General features: G+C 36.9%; 1 protein-coding gene across 3 annotated transcripts in view; it reads left to right on the top strand.

Moving 5' to 3' along the window:
* LOC150091435 (SAM and SH3 domain-containing protein 1-like) overlaps positions 1 to 20,168 on the top strand; it is a 611,903-nt gene that overhangs the window by 64,827 nt on the left and 526,908 nt on the right. The window lies entirely within an intron of this gene.

The raw sequence follows: 20,168 nt of genomic DNA on the forward strand, positions 1-20,168 counted from the left end.
TATTCGTGCAGAATTAGCCTAGCCTCAAACTATGGCTACCTGTTTTTCTCTCCAAAATTGGATATTTCATCCCTCAAAATAGGCAGACCATAAAATACACGCAGTTTGCAGACACACAATGCTGACACCTCACTGTCCTACTTGTCTCGGCGTAATTGGTAAACAAATAAACCCCAGCAGCATTTTTTATGTCTGCTGAAAGCAAACAAAAACATAGCGAGGTAGTATTTTCATACAATTTAGTTTGCGCCTTCATATCGAAGCTTTGTATGCCGTTATACCTACTATAAGTCCGGAAACCAAAAGTGCTTTGCGCATGTTTTCCCAATATCGAGAATCAGTAGAGATAAGTGAAAGAATTCCTAGTCACTCTGGCGCTTCTTCTCCAAGACGTGGATTGATTGAATACAAAATTCGGTATCGCTGTATTGATTTTATTGAATGTTGCAAACGCTTTGGGATTTTATCGAAGTCGTAAAGTGAGAATGGAAATTTATGTGCAAAAAAATACGCGTCAGTTCTTGCAGAGTGAGATCCAATATTGGAAAAGCTTTATACGAAAAAAAAAAAAAAAAAATTATATATATATATATATATATATATATATAGATATATATAATCCAAATATACTAGTGTTAAATTGTAAGATATATATATATAAAAAATTATTAAGTGTTACAATTCTATAAAATAAAAACATATTTTAATAAAATAAAAACATATATAAACAAAATACTTGCATTACGTTAACTTATATAATTTGGATATATATATATATATATATATATATATATATATTCTTATTTGTATTCCAAGGAAGGACAGCTTCATACACCATATTTCTTGGATAATTATATTTACTTGTTATGTTTTATTATTACTTTGAAATTTTGATTATTTTATCTTTCTCACTCCTTCTCTTGCTATATTATTGTCAATAAATTGCGTGTATTCTATTATTTGCTTATATGATTTGCATGCTTTGCTGGATGAAAGACTCAAGTTTCCGAGGGAGGAACGCCTTCGACATTCTGCCGAGACCGACTCATTTTCCAGATGAAAGGGTGCGCTTAGCTGTTAGTGTATACTGAACGAGACCACCCAAATGTGAGCTGGCGTACTCATAGGTAGAGGTGTGGCACCCATCCCGCACATAAGAACATGCGGGAAGTGATCCTGTGGTAGGAGGTGGAGGATGATTTTCATTTGTGTCATATCGTTAACTTGTTTACTCATAGTCTAGAGTGGTTAAAACCATGTTTGAAATCCAGAGGTTTATAAAACTTAACCCTTAAACAGGTAGTGTGAGGTATCGAACTTCTCAATAGGAAGAATTTTTATGAACTTTTTCACACAGTGAGCAAGTTATTCGGTTTCGAGAAATGGCTCATCCGTCCCCAGATTTTCATCCAGCTAAGCAGGCGGACAGAAAACAGGATACTTGCCATTTACCAACGTGACTACCAATATCTTATGGCTATAGTTTTTCAGTCAGTTGGAGCCATGTTACAAGCGGAATTTTACAAGGTCTCAATTTAGTTCCCCTTACTCTCGACAGTTACCTGAATTTCAAAATGATTGGAAACTGATATAAAAATTTACCAAGAAGAGTCTGACCACAGAAAAGGAATATTGCTTCTTCAAACATCTGTGATACCTCCATCGTTTTATTTTATTTATTTATTTATTTAACACTAATGGGCCTGTTAGAATATGTGCAAGATCCAGCTACTAAACTATTCACAGCTGAACTTCAACATCACGGAACTAATTTTTCTTCCTCTTTATCAATCCCTACTACTTCTGTTCTTAGAGACAATACTTCATATGTATTCCTATAATTCTTTGGAATATTTCTCAACGTTTGGGAATTGTGACGAAACAAGGATTCATGACGTAATACTAACCAATGGGAAACTTTAGAGAAACTATGCTTTCCGTCATGTATTCCCTGAAAATTGTAGTCTGAAAAATTCAAATATAATGATTTTATTCATTTAAAGTTGCGAACTTTCTCCCTGAACGGCAAACAGGCTAGAAGGGCGATTATTATTAAAGAAATAGCTTTTATAAAAGCTATTGAATTAATCGCATTTGTTCATTTTTACAATTAGTTTGGACATAATTTTATTATTCTGCTTATAACTGCAGTCCTTAATTGTTACAGTACATTATTTGTGTAAATCTTTTATTATTATTTTTTTTAATGATACAACTTTCATACTCCAATTCTGTAGGTTGTACCCTTTTTTTTTCTACCCTGAAAATTATATTTACTGTTGCTTATGATTGCTCATTAAAGACCACGTTACACGAGTACTGTTCATCAAATTACTGTACATGATAGTGTTTTTCAATCGAAAGCCAGCTTTTGTGAATATTATAGAAGAGCATTGAGCTCAGAGTCACTTTAAGTGCGCTCTAAGATTGCTAAGTACCGAGCAGTTTTTCAGCAACTGGCGTTATCGATGCTGCTTCTTCGGCTGGCTATCAGCGGCCACTGTTCTTCAAGGAAACCAGCTGGTCAGATTAAGCCATCAAATATTCAGGATTCATATGACAAATATAAACGTTTACTTTCTTAGGACAAAGAGGGCAGAAATGGAAAAAAATGTAAGGAGAAAGTTACTGTACCCCTAGCTTTTCAAACAACCAAGATATAGATATGTGTGAGATAGACATCGGAATAAACAATTGGTGGATTGCTCTCATTCAACTTCCGGCTATTACCAATGTTATTAGTGAACATAGTAGACATCACATTGTTTCTCCAGAGTGAATTAAACAACGGTGCTTTATGCAATGGACAGATTGCGATCGACATTAAAGATTTCAGTGATGTTTCTCTCCATAAAGAATTCACATGTGTAGATACGAAATGCGGTTCTCTCTCTTAATCTTAAGTCTCTTCCTTCAGTTCAAATTCCTTGCATTCATTACTTTCATTTAGATGAACTCTATCTTTAACTATCGGGAATTGTATTCCTTCTTTAGCGATTCTGGTATGATCCAGGTCTTATTGTTTAAATGGATGAAACTGGATATTAAATTCTGCATGACACAGAGCTGCAGTGATTTCGAGATATGTAGTAATAATTTACTCTTACTAAACAGTGATAAAGCCTTCCACAGTATTAATATTTTACAGTTACCGGCTTACATCTCACCGAGGGTTATATACAGTGCTGCCAATTCTATAATAATTTTCGTACTGTTATCAGAGATTAGTTTTTCTGTATTGCGCATCGATTTATTCTGAAAACTTTAAATAACATTTCCGACGGACTCCGTTTTTTTTTTTTTTTTTTTTAATTTTATTTTTGCTTAAGTTTTTCTTGAAATCCGTACTTCAAATGTAGATAATAGCGCAAAGACAGAAATATACAGTCTTTGGGATATCATTTGGATGCAGTTTTACTGTCTTAGCTTTTGTTCATTTTTGACTCTCTCAAAAATTGTTTCTCCAGAAATATTTGCGAAATTCTAAACATAACTTTGATAACGCAATTCTTTTTCAGATATTAAGCTGAGTTTGAAAAAAAAAATGTTAAAACGATTTCTGTGTTGTGTGTGTGTGTGTGTGTGAGAGAGAGAGAGAGAGAGAGAGAGAGAGAGAGAGAGAGAGAGAGAGAGAGAGAGAGAGAGAGAGAGAGAGAGTGTTTTTAAAATGGATTGTAAGATACAGGGAACGTACGTCGTGTCCTGTGAAGTGATGATCAGCTGGGCTTTATCCTGTTGGTCGTATCTGCGAATTAATTTAATCTTCTACAGATTTAAAGATCTAATTGGCAGTCCCAGTACATTTCTCTTAGCGCTCACACTTTCTTGATGTCTTCCAACTATCCGGAGAGCTCTTCATCTTCCCATCTCATTTAAATGCAAATATGAATTTTAATAAAAACGCCAGAAACACACCGGGATTGGGCCTTTTTCTTTGCACTAATGCAGCGATGTGCTTAAAAAATGCTACGGAACACAAATAAATTACGGAATCCATTTTCTTGTTGACAGCTCGAGTAATTTTGTAGTGAGGGAATACTACGGGGGGGAACAGAGAGAGAGAGAGATTGCTGTTCAGAAGGAATCTGTTGGAAGCACTTCTTCGTCTGTATATAGGATGCGTAGTAAGAGATTTCAATTTGATTTAGAATGGTGAAATATAGTGGGCAGGCGGAAGAAGTCAATTATTTGGGACAAATTAATAATATTTTACAATTTCAATATGGAGAAGAATTATCTTACAGGGTAATAACTAATAACGCAAGGGGAGAAACAAATATTTCCCTTCTTTAAAAGAGCACTAATGAAGATTTCTGTGAATGGCTAAAAAGTAACCAATTTCTCAATTTTTATGCAGTGTTGATTAAACAGAGCAGATTCAGCTGTTGATATTGGTGGATAAAGAAGCCTTGTAGAAAATTTCCCTCTAAATTAGAATTGTAAATAAAATCTATTTAGACGCTTCTGACACTAGGTTCTAATCTCAAACATTAACTGATATTCAACTCCTCTTTTCATGCTTGATTCCTACCTGTATAGTAGTATTAGTATTAGCCATATAGTGCAAGCAAGCCACAGGCTTTCGCTGCAGTGGCAAAACAACAAAAATAACTAAAAAAAAACTAATAATCAATAACTATTCGTCAACCCCCGCGCACGCTTTTCTGCGTAAAATGTAGAGGTATGACGGAGTTAGTCAAATGTTTTCTATGTAAAAGTGACACTTGTCGATATCTAATCACGAAATGAAATGACCTATGTAATTATTTACCTGTGCCTGTGTAGTGACGTAATTGCTCCCTCAATTCTACCACGTGACCCTCCCCTCCGCATCCCGCGTCTCCCATTGGCTACCCCACTCCCCATCAAGCAGCATTCTCAAGGTCAAATAAATATCGCTATGTAATTATTTACCTGCGTTTACATGGGTCACTTAGGAAATGGCCTTTTGCTTCAGGTTCCATAATGCATGAGGAATATTGTTGCATCCTAAAGAGCAGGACTAAAATATTTACAGTATTTACAAACTATACAGATATTTATAAAATACTAAACTATTTACAAATATACAAACTATATCGAGTCCCTTCATCAGCTGACATTACAATGGAACATCAAATGATGCCAGGTGTGGTCATGTATAAGACATTGAAGCACGTGCACGAGGTTAGTTAACGTTATGGAGGATGTTTTCTTTCAGTGCGACGAACGTTGGCACTCGTTCCACGTATGCGCTCTACATTGTCAACAAGTGTCTGATTCTACCCAGTAACCCATTTGTGTTCCTTCCATTTAACTTTCACCAACCTTTGCACGTACTTCACTGTCTAGTACATGACCATGACAGGCATCATTTGATGTTCTATTGTAACGCTTTTTGTATATTAATGTCAGCTGACGAAGGGACCCATCATCTCGATATAGTAGAGGTATGATTATAATAGTTTGGTATTTTGTAAATATTTGTATAGTTTTGTTGTTATTTGTATAATACATTATACTAACATTATAACTCACTGATTGAAATCTAATCAGGAAATGACCTATGTAATTATTTACCTGCCCATTTGTAGTGACGTAATATCCCCGTCCTCTTCTCCCATTGGCTTGAATAAATATCACTAGGAGGAGAACTTTTTAATATATAAAGAGATAATAACAAAAGAATAAAATAAATAAAAAAATATCATGGCAGATATAAAAAATATATAAAAGAGTAGGTAAGAAAACACTAATTTTGTGTTCTCTTCTCACCTAGGTAACTGTCCAGTGGGCCTTTGAACCTTATAAACTGTCAGCCTCAACTGCCTGCGGAAACCACTTATTCCAGTAATCAACAACTCGCCATCTAAAAGAAAACTTCCTGCAATGCAGTCTAAACCTCTTTTCCTGTAATTTGAATTTATGGCCCCTAGTTCTGGAATCCTTTATAACAGTGGAAATTCCGCCTTCATTAATTTTATTAACCTCTCATAAACCTCAATCAGGCCTTCTCTAGGTACCTGATTTCCAAGCTCTGCAGCCCATATATTCCAAGTCTTTCCTCGTGCGGTCAACCATTTGCTGATCTCACCAAGTGGGTTGTTAGTCTTTGGACCCTTCGAAGAAGTGCAATGTCGATTCCTAGATGAGGTCTCCATACTTGGACACAGTGTTCCAAGTGCCATATTACAGTTTCTTTATGCAGTAGGGTTATGACCTCCCTATCTCTACAGGCTATTTGATAAATCATCGATAGGAAACCATGGTCTTTTCTGGTTCCCGTTGCACTGCTCAGAGAACTTCATATCCGCCCCTATCATAATTCCTAGATCCCTTTATTCCTCTACTGGTTTTAATTCAGTCCCACCAAATATATACATGTTATATTGTAGTTGCCATTTTCCATGTGTAAGATCTTGTATTTTGCTGCATTAAAACACAGCTGCCACTTTTCTGACTATCCCTTGAAGCCTATACGAGGAAATTATGCATAATTAGCATGCTATCTGTTACCATCAAATATTGCTATTTTATTATTTAAACATGTTATTGTTCCCTTCAAAAGGAAATAGCGTCTGAGCTTATATCAGAAACCTAAAATTAAAAATATATAAAACAATAATTATGCTCACAGACATCTGTGGCTGTGAAGTTTGGACAATGTCCAAATAAGAAGAAAATAATCTTTAAAAAATTTGAAAATAGGATCTTGGGGAAAATTTTTGAACACAGGAAAGGTGAAGATGCAAAAAAATGGATAAAATTGAATAACAAAGAGTTGGAAGAAAAATATTGACAAGAATATATTGTATTAAGAGGAGCCCAGAGGGTGGAATACTTCTAGAAAACGACGGGAAGATGGAGTGAAACAAGACGTATGGAATAGAGGAGAAGAGGAGGATGGACATAACTGCACCGAGCTATCCCAAGATAGGACAAGGTGAGGATCAGTTTCAAAGTGGTCAAGGGCCTTCGCGGCCCATAGCACCATAGAGTAAGTAAGTTAGTGTCTAATCATTAGGGAGGAATTCGAATAGAATGAACTAGTGGTCGGGAGTGGGAGTGCAGTAGCACACGTTCTTTGAGTAGACCGGGGTTCAAGCCCCTGACTACTAAATACGGTCGATCTGCCAATCTGCACTAGACCAGCGTGGCAGATTATGGTCCATTTTCCTCAGCATGAATTGTTAAGGAGGCTTCCATCCTGCAGTGGGTTGATAATGGCTGCAGTTTACCTTTATTATGGGCAAATAAAAAAACAGCTTTTTAAAAGTTAACTAATATATGTTTGTTATAGTTGCAAAGTAACTCCTTTTAATACGTTGAGAAATCTACATGGGAAGCTTCATCCACGTTAATTAGCATCTGAAATATTTTAGGATTTTGCTTGGGGGGGGGAGGAACAGGATTGTTAAATATGTAGCTTCCTCCTTAAATACCTGCGGATAGGTAGTGTGCGTCCTCTTTCTCTAATTAAAACTCTCCTGAAGTAATTAAGAATGTTAACGATGAAAACTAGTTTCTTTTGTGGCATGTACAACACGACTTTCATGTCAAAGGCATCGCTGAAAAGAATTGGCATCATTGTGTGGCAATAAAACACCTGGCAATAAAACACCTTTGACTTTTAGGGTATTCACAAGGTCATCCCACACCTGAATGTTAAAGGCGTCTTGTTTGAAATAGCTGGGAGTTGCTTCCGTCTCACAACCCTTTATCCATAGGTGGGAAGTTCTTCAAAATTGCCTGAGCGGTGGGCTTTCTGAACGTACTGAGTACAAACGGAGTAGTACCAAAATAAGATTCTGTTGAGCATTTGCCTGCTGTGGGAAAACGATCGCAGTCGTTATATAGGACTCCGAGGGAGAATTCAATTGGGTTGGTTAGCATAAGCGCCAAGAGGCTATGAGGTATTAGTACATTATCTTGTCTGTAAATCGCTTGTAATCTATGATCAGTTTGATTGCTTTGCGAGATTTAAAACTGGATTACCCCTCCCTCCGATGAGACTGACTGACTGACTTAGCTACCGCTTGAAATGCTTTTTACAAGTTCATGCATTTACCACAACTGATATACCAAAATTTTTACCACTTCATTCGGGAATTAATATGGAATTCTTCAGTACAAAATGTAAGATTAGTTATATCACATAATATGTGATATAACTAATCTTACATTTTGTACTGAAATTCTTCATAAAGCAAAAAAGAAGAAAAGTCATTGGAAGAATTAAGAGAATGAACGAAACAAGGAAATGTACCCCCCCCCTTCTCTTCTCTTGTCTTTACGGCTTAGTAAGCAAATAACTTTAGTACTGGAGAATGTTGTGAGGTCATCTGAGATCAAAAGAAAGAGTTCACAGGGGAAAAAATGGCTATTCAGAAGTTTTATGAAATAGCTGTACAAATAAATCTCTGTTCTGCATTCTTCATTCCCACATTTACAGATAGCGTTGAAGAAATATACGTTTTAAAAGGGTTTAAACTAGAGAAATTCCGATATGATCTTCCAGAGCTTATCTTCGATAGATGGCGCTTTTGTCAATGGCATAAAAATAAAGCAGTGCTGTCTCGACCACCAGACAAGAATGCTAATAACTTTAAAGAACAAGTTGATCCCCTTTAACAAATGACTTTTTTTCTGCCTTTGTTCTCTGTTTATCCCGATTTGCCTGCTTGAGAGACGCTATTGTCTCCCTGTTTCTAAGACTAAAGTTCCAATAGGATACCACGGAGTTGATTCACTCCGTACAAATCACCTCCCCGGGTTTGCTGACAGGAGGCTTTACACTCACGCGCCGTTGTTTAATTTTAGAACAGAACGAATATATTGGGAGGTGCTGTAATGGAAGAGCTTGCTATAGTATGTGCTGTGGGAACGTATAGGCTGCATTTCCCATGGACTCTGTTTCTCGTGTTGATATCTCTAAAGGACACATCTACGTGATTGGCTGAAAATGGAAGTTCGAAACGCTGACTTAATGGAAAACTGATCTTTGAAAATGCCACTCTGCAACCGACAGTGACACCTGTAACATAGCTGATGTAATGTAGATGTCTTTCTCAGCTCATATTCCTCTTTTATATCAGTGGGAACGCAATCGAGTTAAATCGTGACAGTATCACCTCTGCCAGTAATTTCTGTTTCCAAACTCAAGTTCTTAATTAATACGAACTTAAGACTACTGTCACATGTCGCATAAATGCAGCTACTGTTACGAGATCTAAACTAGCAGGTGCAATTTATTTTACTACAGTTCTGGAACCAATAAAATTTAAGTTTTGAATGAGATGATTATTTAGAAAGTTTGATTATTTCGTGTAAGGTATAATTACTTTTTTCTTCCTATCAATGACTGTTGCTTATAGTTGTGTGTGTGTTTTTTTTATTTAGGATTTAAACTAACCATGCTAATCATGAAAAATGTTAGCGATTCATCCATTGAGTCATGTAGTTTTGCTACACTGTATCGAGTCTTCTGATAGTTCATTACGAGCAGTTAATTAAAGATTTTAAATATTCATAAAAATAAATAGAGGCCAACGAGTCTTTGTACGCGCTTTTCACCTTTTTTTTTTTTTTTTTGGTAGGTGACTTTCAGTACTGAATCCGAAGAAGAATTATATTGTATATTTAGTTCATGAAACTGAATTTATCACCTTCATTTATTTGATATATTTTTTTTTAAATCAAAAATACAGTCCCCCCCCCCCCTTTTTTTTTTCTGAATGTGATGACTCAGTTGCACTTTCATTTTTATTCTCAAAGGTGAATCCGAAACGAGATTTCCATTTCTCGCCTCAGGCTACTCAAAAACAGCCGATGTCGAATTAAAATTAACTTTTCCTTTAAGAAACGCTGAAAGTGAAGATTCCTTTTTCTTGTTCTGTTTCTGTTTATAAATGAAATGCGTGGAGGTTGGGTAGAATGTATATACAACACGCCATCAGGAAAAGGAAAAATCGAGGAATTCTTATGTTTCTTCGCCCTGGGTTAAATTTTTAATGTAATTAATTCTTAGATGTATAATCGAACCGTTAATAAATTACCATAAATAATATGCCAACGTAAACTCTTAATTAGCATCATCATAAATATTAAAACACGCAAGTTCCCCGATTTTAATTTTGTAATGAGTATGAGCATTTTCAGCCTACTTTCCAAAAATGAAAAGCAAGCTTATATGATCACCATGTCCATGTGCTTATAAGCTCATCCAGGGGTGTGTGCTGCCAATTTTTTTATCAAGTAGCTCACTAAATTAGAATTTCAGCTAAGGGTCATCCTCGGTTAAAATAGCCTGTTAAATTTTATCAGACTAATTTTTTTAACAAGGGGCTCGGATAATCCCAAAAAAATTAACAAGGGGCTCTCGCGAGCCCCATATCCTCATCCAGCACATCCCTCTATATCTGTATCCCTTTCCCCCAATAAACTTAGCATTCACAGCCCAATCTAAACCAAACCACTAGACTAAACAGACTATATACATTTGGAGATTGAAATAGATGCGTCATCTATTTCAACTTATGAATGTGCCACATTCATAAGTAGGAAGAGTACTGTATATCCTTCAGTAGATTTATTTAGAACTTTATGCTTCTGTTTATACTTCGGGATTGTTATAATTCCACAAGAATTTACAACTACAATAGCTTGCTGCTGACAAACATATTCCTTACTGTTAACAATTTCGAATCGGGACCGTTTTATTTTGTTGCCTCCCGATTCGAACTTGGTACTTGCACAGTTCTGTACCTGTATGTTAAATCTTGTCCATTTACAGACAAAATTTAGTATGCAGGTAAAAAAAAAAAAAAGCGAGTGAAGGTGAGGTATAAAGGTGATATTTTTTTAAATTCATCTTGCTATTTATTTTGTTTCCAGTTTCGCAAGCTTAAATTTTTTCATATGAACAATATTATTACTCTGCAGAGAGGTATTTGGAGATTTGGTTGGAAACATTGACCACTCTCTAGCTGACATGAAGAAAACGGCGGCAAAATCACGTACAGCTAAGCAAAAGGTGTTATTGGTAAGGAATTCTACAGAAGTGAAAATTCAATTGTTTATGCTCCGAGAAGATACCGGCAAGGCTTCAGCGTGCTGGATTGACCAACCAAATAGTGCCGAGGTTAGTAGATCAATTTGTAAAGATCATGCAGACCGACCGTTATTAAGAACATCAGAGAGAGAGGTTGAAATTCGAGAAATATTGCTGCAAAGTCCAAGAAAGAGTTTGCATAAAATTTCACGACAGATGAGGATGTCGTACAGCACAATAAAGAAGATTTATCGAAGTGATTTGTCTGTATGTCCTTACAAATTCATTTCATTCAGCCACTAGCACCAGATGCGAAAGAACGGCGTGCTTCAGTTTGCCATGGAATTCAATGCACTCTTAGAGTGATGATCTGACTCTAAGACGAATTTTTGGGCTCTGGAGAATGCACACGTTATTTTTGCCAATCCGTTACATGCGCTGTGTTGTGCACGCCTTGCATTTGGCATTTTTAGTCCCTTGTTTTTAATTGAAAGATCACAAGTAACGTCTACCTGGCTGTCATTGGGGATAGTTTTGGGCCATTTTTTGTATGGCTACGGCATTTATGTGAATGACAACTGGTTTTAACAGGACGGTGCGAAGCGCCATTCTGCAGGACTTGTCCTGGAGTTCCTGAATTAAATTTGTGACAACAGGATGGTTTGTAATCGCTACCCTGTATGGCAAAGGACTGGCATGGCCTCCAATGCCGCCTGATTTAAACCAATGTGATTTTTATCTCTAGGGTTATATCAAAGACAGTATTTTAGACGAATACACGAACCATTCCATTCCTGCGCTGAAGAAAGCAATTGAAGATGAACTTTTTTTCTTGTCGGAGGAAACGTTGGAGCATGTCCTTTGCAGTTCCACATTGTTCACATTCCGACTGAATTTGTGGCATGAATTTCCCAACACTGTTATATATAGATCAAGTGTTAATTTCTGTTGCTAAATTACATAATTTATTTAGGGCAATAGCCTCAGGTTACGAATAAGTTAACTAACGTATAGGCTTGTGCTGTAGCATCATGTTTATACGTAGCCAACTACCAAGTAGTTACAAAATTGGCATCATTTAAATATATCTCATATTGTGAATTCCTTCACAAGTTGCCATGTTATTGCACTACTTCGAATAAATAATGCGTCTTTAATAGAGAAGACTACTGTTACTTATTCTCGGTGGATACCACCACCCAGACGGCACCGTTTCAGAGCTTATTGGCTCTTCATCGGTGGGTGGGCAGGTACCCCGGTGTCTAATGATGACAACCCAGTTGTTACGTATAACTCCACAGTATGAGAGATGCCTGTGGTGTACAGTAAGCGAAAAATTACATAATTTGTTTGGGGCAATAGCCTCAGGTTACGAATAAGTAGTCTTCTCTATTAGAGAAGCGTTACTTATTTGAGGTAGTGCAATACCATGGCAACTCATTGTGAAGGCATTCACAATACGAGATATGCTTACTTAACGGATGCCAATTTTGTAACTACTTAGTAGTTGGCTACGTATAAACATGATGCTATAGCTGTTTGTTATTTGGTTTTTAGGAGCATTAGCAACTAAGGCCATATTGCTCCGGGGATTTGCGGTGGTCATTCCCTGACCTTTCCGCATCCTCCGTATTTGGTAGTGACGGGCTCGAACCCCGGTCTAATCAAGAAGCGTGTGCTACGCACTGCTGCTCCTGCCCAGCTGTTTACAGAGGCGTCTTATGTGCTCGTATCTATCAAATCTTCATGCCACAGCGGTGAACTGTGCAGTCAAATCAGCCGCAATCATATATAACCACATTTCTGTACCATATTTACAGTAAGACGTGGTTCGACAGCAAAACTAGGAGAGGGGGATAAAACCAGTTGATATTCGAGATTTACGAAGCCAACATTGAGGGACTGGTACCAAGTCGGAAAATATCTTCAAAACAGTGGTATTGAAACCCAGTTTTTTTTTTTTTTTTTTCTCTTCGTTGTCAGTGGACTACTGTTTCACTGTCTTTTATGCAACTTTAAAATCCAGCAGCGATTTTTAAAAAAATGTTAGATAATGTATCGATTGCTTGACATTGTCGATTATCAGTAACCTACTTTAGGGGTTAAACATCACGTGGTTTTGGTAAGCACTTCTTGAGTACAGTACAGAAGATTTTACGTGATGGATAGCTGTGAGGTGGGATTTGTGTAGCAATTCTTAAGGGATGACTGGTGCACAGGAGAAATGAATTAAATCATTGACATGAAATTTGGTACAAAAGTTCAGAAGAATGATCAATAAGGCTTCCTTAGTTAAGTGGTCAAGCGCACGCGAAGGTAAAGAAGTACACGCGCAGAATGACCGTGGTTCAAGCTCATGTGACTACTAAATACGGTTATGCCCTTGTGTTCTCTTTATTTTGTGAACTCCTATGACCGCAGGTCATAGAATTCCCTTCTATGTCCTTCGGTCGTCTCGGACCGCAGGACATAGAAGTGAATGTATACTTCCCTTTCCTCCTGATTCACTGTCTGTTTCAGAGGGATCGCGGCCTTGATGTAAAGCGCGTACTGTCTGTGATGGCGAACCCAGGCCTGGCTTTTCGTGCCAGGGCAGGCACCGGGTAATATTTGCCCAGTTGTGGCTGAGTGGCCCGTTCACTATAACATGCTACACACTCTTACATTAACAGGCGACCATATTTAGATGATTATTATGCCTTCAATTATATTGGTGGAGATGGATGTAGGTCCGGGTGCCACCCTGTGACGGAAAAAACATACATACATATTGAAAACCATTGGATGTAAAGCGCCCAGACTGACTAAAGGATTATACAGACTTAGTGCAGAATTATTTTCCCGTTGTCTTCTGTGCTCGAGTCTTTTTGTCTAAGCCAGAGGTAACAAGTCGATTTGTATGTTGGGCAGTCTGAAAAAACTCCGAAATAACTCGCGGGAGAAACCCTGCTCCATCTGGCAGTGGTCAACCAACTCAACCGCAATTGAAGGAGCCGTAGAAATTTCTTCAGTCTGTTGTGGAATTCGAACTCAACCTCTTTTAGAACACAGTATTTCTGTAGGTGAAACTGAGGGTGAGAGGACTGTGGAATTGAAATTGGCACCAAAACCTTCCCAGGGAATCGTACCAACGTCCTCTGACGATGTGTACTGTGCTACTTTCCTTCTCAAATAATTAATGCTCGAATATCCGAAACATATTTTCATTTATGTGGATTTCTGTAGGTGGAGTGGGGAGGGACACTGTAAAATTGGAATTAGGCCCAAAACCTTCCGAAGGACGAACAGATTATGGAGAAGGAAAAAAAAAAAAAAAAAAAAAAAGATTTCTGTTGGTTTGATTTTAACCGAATTTGGAATGACTTGATAAATTTTTCTAAAAGGTCTGTATATAGAATTTCATGAAAATTTGTTCATAGCAATTTGAGTTGTTGCAAACGAACAGATACTCTATGCATATGTAAACTCGCATATAAAATAGCATAAGGCGCAATCATGCGTTACATCACGCTTATGAAAGATTTGAAAACTGTGCAATTTTTGATGCGAGAAGCATCACTGGATTTAAATTAAATTGAATTTAAAAAAGTTGTTTGTTTTTCTCCCCTTGGCGCAAACAAATCTTTGAACATTTATAGGCTTTAATGTTCGCTAGCTGACCAAGCTTATATCAAGAATTATTATTATTATTATATTCTCTAACCACGATTTTGAGACTCGGCACCTGTCTATTTTGTAATTCCCTCTGACCCTAGTATGGTTGTCCCAGATTATAAACAGAAAATTTATTATTTATTATTAGAGATCTTTATTGTAATAACTTTTTTGTCGAATAAGTTAGTGAAAAGCATCATTTAGTTCGTAGTAAATCACCGAAGTAGGTGAAATGGCATTGTTTTTTGTTACATCTCATATTGTGAACCCCTTCACAACGAGTTGCCTATTATTGCACTACCTCGAATAAGCAACGCTTCCGCAGTATAGAAAACTAATGTTACTCGTTCTCGGCGGATACCATCACCCAGACGGCACCGTTTCGACTCTTCGTAGCCTCTCATGGGTGAGTGGGTGGGTAGGTAACCCAGTGATACAATAAGTGACAACCCAGTTATGAAGTTTAACTTCAAAATATGAGAGCCGCCAGACGGTGTGCTATAGTAAAGTACTAAAAAGGGTTTAGGGCTGTTTTCACCTACTTCGGTGATTTACTACGAACTAAAATGAGGCTTTGCACTAACTTGTTCGTCTAGTAAATTTCCCATAGGCTGAGGCTTTCAGTCCTAAACCCTTTTTAGTAATCTTTCTTGTGTATTGCTGTAACAACATATACATAGTTTACATTGCAATGTATCCCTTCGCGGTTATATGGCCACGAGTTAACATAATGGAAATTAACAAAACGTACATAGCAAGAGCCCACATCTAGATAAAGGCATTGCTGTGTGTTAGTTGAATGGCAAATTATCATATACTAGAATACCCCTGGCGAATATTTCCCCAAAACTGTTTCTGAGAACTCAAGATTAATGTGGAAGTAACTTCTCCTTCGGCTCCCTTGGCTGCTAGCTAAGGACGGACTGGGTAATAAAATGACTGAAAATGCAGTTTGATAATTTTTTATATGTATAACTCTATCATCCTTTCAAAAAATTACAATTATGGAACAAAAATTATCGGGACCTGGAAACTGCTACGTAAAGTTGGCCATGAGCAAAAACGCCAACTTCATTGAAAGTCTAACCCTGGGATTTGTTGATTGCGATGACAAAAACTAAGAAATTGTCATCTCTTCAAAGTATATGTCAAGTTAATTTCATTGGGAACAATGAAATTAACTTGACATATTGGTCAGAAAATTTTTTGGAAAATTTCTTTGGAATTTTGTTATTATTATTATTATTTTTTTATTATTTCAATTTTACTACTAAATAAAACCTATTGCAAAAGGAATCAGGTTAAAAGCTTGTTTATTTTTTGGGTTACTCAAGTTCAAAGAGCGTCACAGACAGAGAGAGACACAAGCAAATTATACCTACAGTGGAGAGAAGTAAAATTACGATTTAATTGAACGACGAATAAAAACTTAGGGGTTTGTGGGGTATAAAATATAAATATACGTACAGAGAGTGTGCTAAGATGAGTGAATACTGAATCCTCTTTATCTGTGTGGAGCCAGAAGAGTTTTTCAGTTGCAGAAAGAGCATATGATCACGAGACAAAGAACTGTTTAGACTCGCAGTGGTTCGTTCCCAAACTATTGAGATTTACAGACCCCTTCAAAAATCAAAACATGTTTGCGAACCCATGTGTGTGTTTCTTTTCAGAAAACACTGGGTTTTCTGAAAAGAAAATTCACAATTTTATGTGTGAAAGAACTCAACTTTATTCTTATTTTTATGCATATATATAATTATAACATTATTTATCATCATAGAACGAATAATTTGAAATATGTATACAATTATATATACAGTACTAATCGTATCGAAAATAAGTACAAATTTTGTAATGTTCTATAACGAAATTAGTTGTGATTCTGTCAGTATATTTTTTTAAGAAAATAAACACATATTACTTGATACCGTCTGAATGTTTCGCGGAAACCCCTGGAACTGATCTACGGACCCCCAGGGGTTCGCATACCCCAGTTTGGGAAACGCTGGTTCAGAGCATGCATCCCCAAAACAACGGGGGGGGGAAGCAAGCTCGAATGCCTGCGTGTCTATAGTTGTTATGTTGTTTGTTATTTTGTTTTTAGGAGCATTAGCAACTAAGGCCATATTGCTCCGGGGCTATGCGGTGGTCATTCCCTGACCTTTCCACATCCTCCGTATTTGGTGGGCACGGGCTCGAACCCCGGTCTAATCAAGAAGCGTGTGCTACGCACTGCTGTTCCTGCCCACCTGGCTACGGAGGCGCCGGTGTCTATAGTCATGGGCAGCGAAGTCTTTAGAAACGTCTACACCTGGATCGATGGATCATCAGATAAGGCAAGAATCTATCAGAAAGACGCACATGGTTGACATGAGGGCTTATATTCTTTGTCATTGCTGTTGTTGTGAGCTTGGGGTGGGGGAAGCTTGCACTTGTTGGCAGTCCATCTGAGGAGCACTGATGCCCAATATCATATTGTAATTGAAGTACCAACGCTATAATTATCCAAAAACCAATGAGATTTTGATTATTTATATTTATTTATATTAATGACGTCTTTTTCATGAAGTAAATGGTAGATAGTAATAACGCAAAAAGTTTCTCGGATAGCTTACATCGCGTATCTTGCATGTTGTAATATTATCTCTTAAATACCATATTTCGAGCACCTTTTTACGATAGTCTTACATTTCATTTTATTCACAAACTTTTATAGCTGAGGATCAATGCTAATATTTAAAAAAAAAAAAAAAATAGCAGTGTTATGAAGGTTTAATTACCTTTTCATATTAAAAAAAAATTACTTAAGTTTGCCAGAATCTTCAAAGAATGTTTCCTGGGTAAAACACCCAGGAAACATTCTTCGAAGATTCTGAATAGAAAAAATTCTTTTTTCATCTTCTAAAATTGCGTTTTCCATACTTGTAAGAAACTGTGTTACAGTTTTTTACAGGAATGGAAACCGCAGTTTGTAGTTAAAAGGCCATATACTGTAGAAAGTCATTTACATACATCGAAAGCTAAATCCTGATTCTTGTAAATACTGTATTGCTTTTGATACTTGTTTAAGTGGAGCTTTTAGGATTGTAAATAGGAAAGGGGGGGAGCTTTAATTTGTGATATAATTTTATGGGAGTCTGAATTTTTGTGTTGCGTGCGATGAAGGTGGGTCAAATTACTGACACCATAACATAATACGTATATAATCAAATATCGAAAATGATACAGTAGTATTTTCTACTTTCCCTTCGCCTCTCCCTCCTATGGATAGCTTAGCGAAATCTCCCTTGAAGGCCCCTAGCCATGAAATTAAGTCTTGATACAAACCCGGGTTCTGCTTCTCTCGATGGTTGTTAATTATTAGTAGTTTTTGCTTTGAAAGAGACAGTTTTCGTTGCTTTTAATTCCTGTAAACTTGGTATAGGGTTTAATTATTTTCATTTTTTTTTTTAATTCACTTTGAAATTGCACTTTGTATATTATCTGTTGGTAATGTTTCACTTTCCTCATTCTCGTGGGTGAGTGTGGGGGGGGGGGGGAGCGTTTGCGTTTGGACTCCCGATAAGCGATATCTGTCCCCGGAAGTGTGTGGATTATATCCCACCCAGTGCTTTTATCACGTGCAAGCCGGTTAATAAGTAATAGTGTTCTAATTACTGCGTCACCAATGCTATAAAAGTCAAAGATAAGCATGTGGTCTGTCATCGACCACAAATCAGATCTCCGTGGAGAGAAATCGGAACACGCTCGAACAGTACCATTCACTTGCTTGTCTACCTTTCTGCATGGTGCGTATTACTTGTATATACTGTATATGTATATCTATATGTATGTATGTGTAAGAGCGCGCGGTGTCAGATTTTCAAACACGCTCTCTGCCCTTACGTACGCTAATTCAAACAAAGAGACCCAAGACTGCAGGTCAAATAGGCTTGCTTCTATTGATTAACGCAAACCACGCGAGTAGCGTTACCAAGGCAATGGTTGTAAACAAACCAAGAACTTCCATAGTGAACCCACCACTCGGAAACCCCCCCCCCCCACCTCCCTTAGAACCTTTCCTCGTATTGGTAACGCATTAATCAGGTTCCCGCCGTCGACCACATGAGCTATTTTTAATAAAGCTTGCATGAGTTGTTTATCCCAAATAAAATTGCCTCCTGGACCCCAAAAAAAAAAAAAAAAAAAAAAACAAGAAAAAACAATGAGAAAATTTTGCAACTAATTTTCTTGACTTTTTTTTTTAAATTTATTTTACTAAATTATCCAAAGTGTGCTTGAGAGCACTATTCGTAATTTTGTTGCCCTCCTTTTTAGTCTTTTAAGGGAATGAGAAAGTTGTTAATCGCGAGAAAGCTAAACACCATATCCGAAGGGATTTTATGGGACGGCGATCTATATACTGTACCCACTTAAAATTCACACGCGAATCAATTTCCTCCACATTTCCGTAGTCATCATACTCATGGATTTTCCTTGGCGGATCTTTATTTATTTAATTTTCCGAATATATATTTCGCCAATTTTTTCTATCTCTCCAGTTTTTAATCCTTGGAAGTGAAAGATTAATTTTTACTTCATTAAAATATTGCTTTAATTTTATTCGGTTCCATTGATAAGGTACCATAAGAAATGCCTTCAAACGGAGATGATCGTTTAAATGGAATAGTGTTCTTCCAATGTAATGTCCAGAGTTTTCAGTGATAACTGATCCTTCCCGAATCTTGGAATTTTCTTGATTTCTGGTGGTCATACTCCCAAAATTGAGAATAAATTACAATATATTTCAGAGTTTCATATAGGCCGAAGTTCCGCAATCGAATTTCTTTAACAATGCAATAAACATTTTCTATAAATGACCTTGTTTGCATTTTGAGCAACAGTAATCCTCTGGGTCACTTGCTCTTCTGTTAAGCTGCATACGAGTAAATAAAAATGGATGAATGTCTCTGTGTTAATGTTCGTCATAAGCACGACAGAGTTAAAAGTTGGTTGGGGAATGTTTCATGTACGAACTGCGAAATCCAGAAACTCTGGGTAATCCATTATGATGACCTTTTCATAAATTTCCTACGTGACTGGAGCACAGTATTTTATTGGATTTCAGGTGAAATATGCACCTTTCACAGTGATATCTGATGCACTCTTTCAGAAAATAGCCAATCCAAAACTAAATTTTTCAATTCTCTGATTGGTTTGTCAGGTTCTCCCATTTTCCTATAGATAGGCGGAAAATTGGTGGTACCAGATAATGGATTGTCGGATTTGAGAGGTTCATTTATACCACGATATTGAAGACTGAAAATAGAAAAATTAGTAGGAGGGTCCTCAGAGCAACATTTATTAATAAATAAGTAAAAATATGTCCTTCGCAAAGAAAAATTACAGATTTTTTAAAAATTAAAAAAAAAAAAAAAAAAAGCTGCGGGAAACCTCTTGAAGTTTCTCTCAAGAAATATGGGCCGATTTGCATGTCGTGCAGATT

Source organism: Mastigoproctus giganteus, chromosome 1 (genome assembly GCF_048544385.1).
Source record: "Mastigoproctus giganteus isolate SK-2022 chromosome 1, ASM4854438v1, whole genome shotgun sequence".
Lineage (NCBI taxonomy): Eukaryota > Metazoa > Arthropoda > Arachnida > Uropygi > Thelyphonidae > Mastigoproctus > Mastigoproctus giganteus.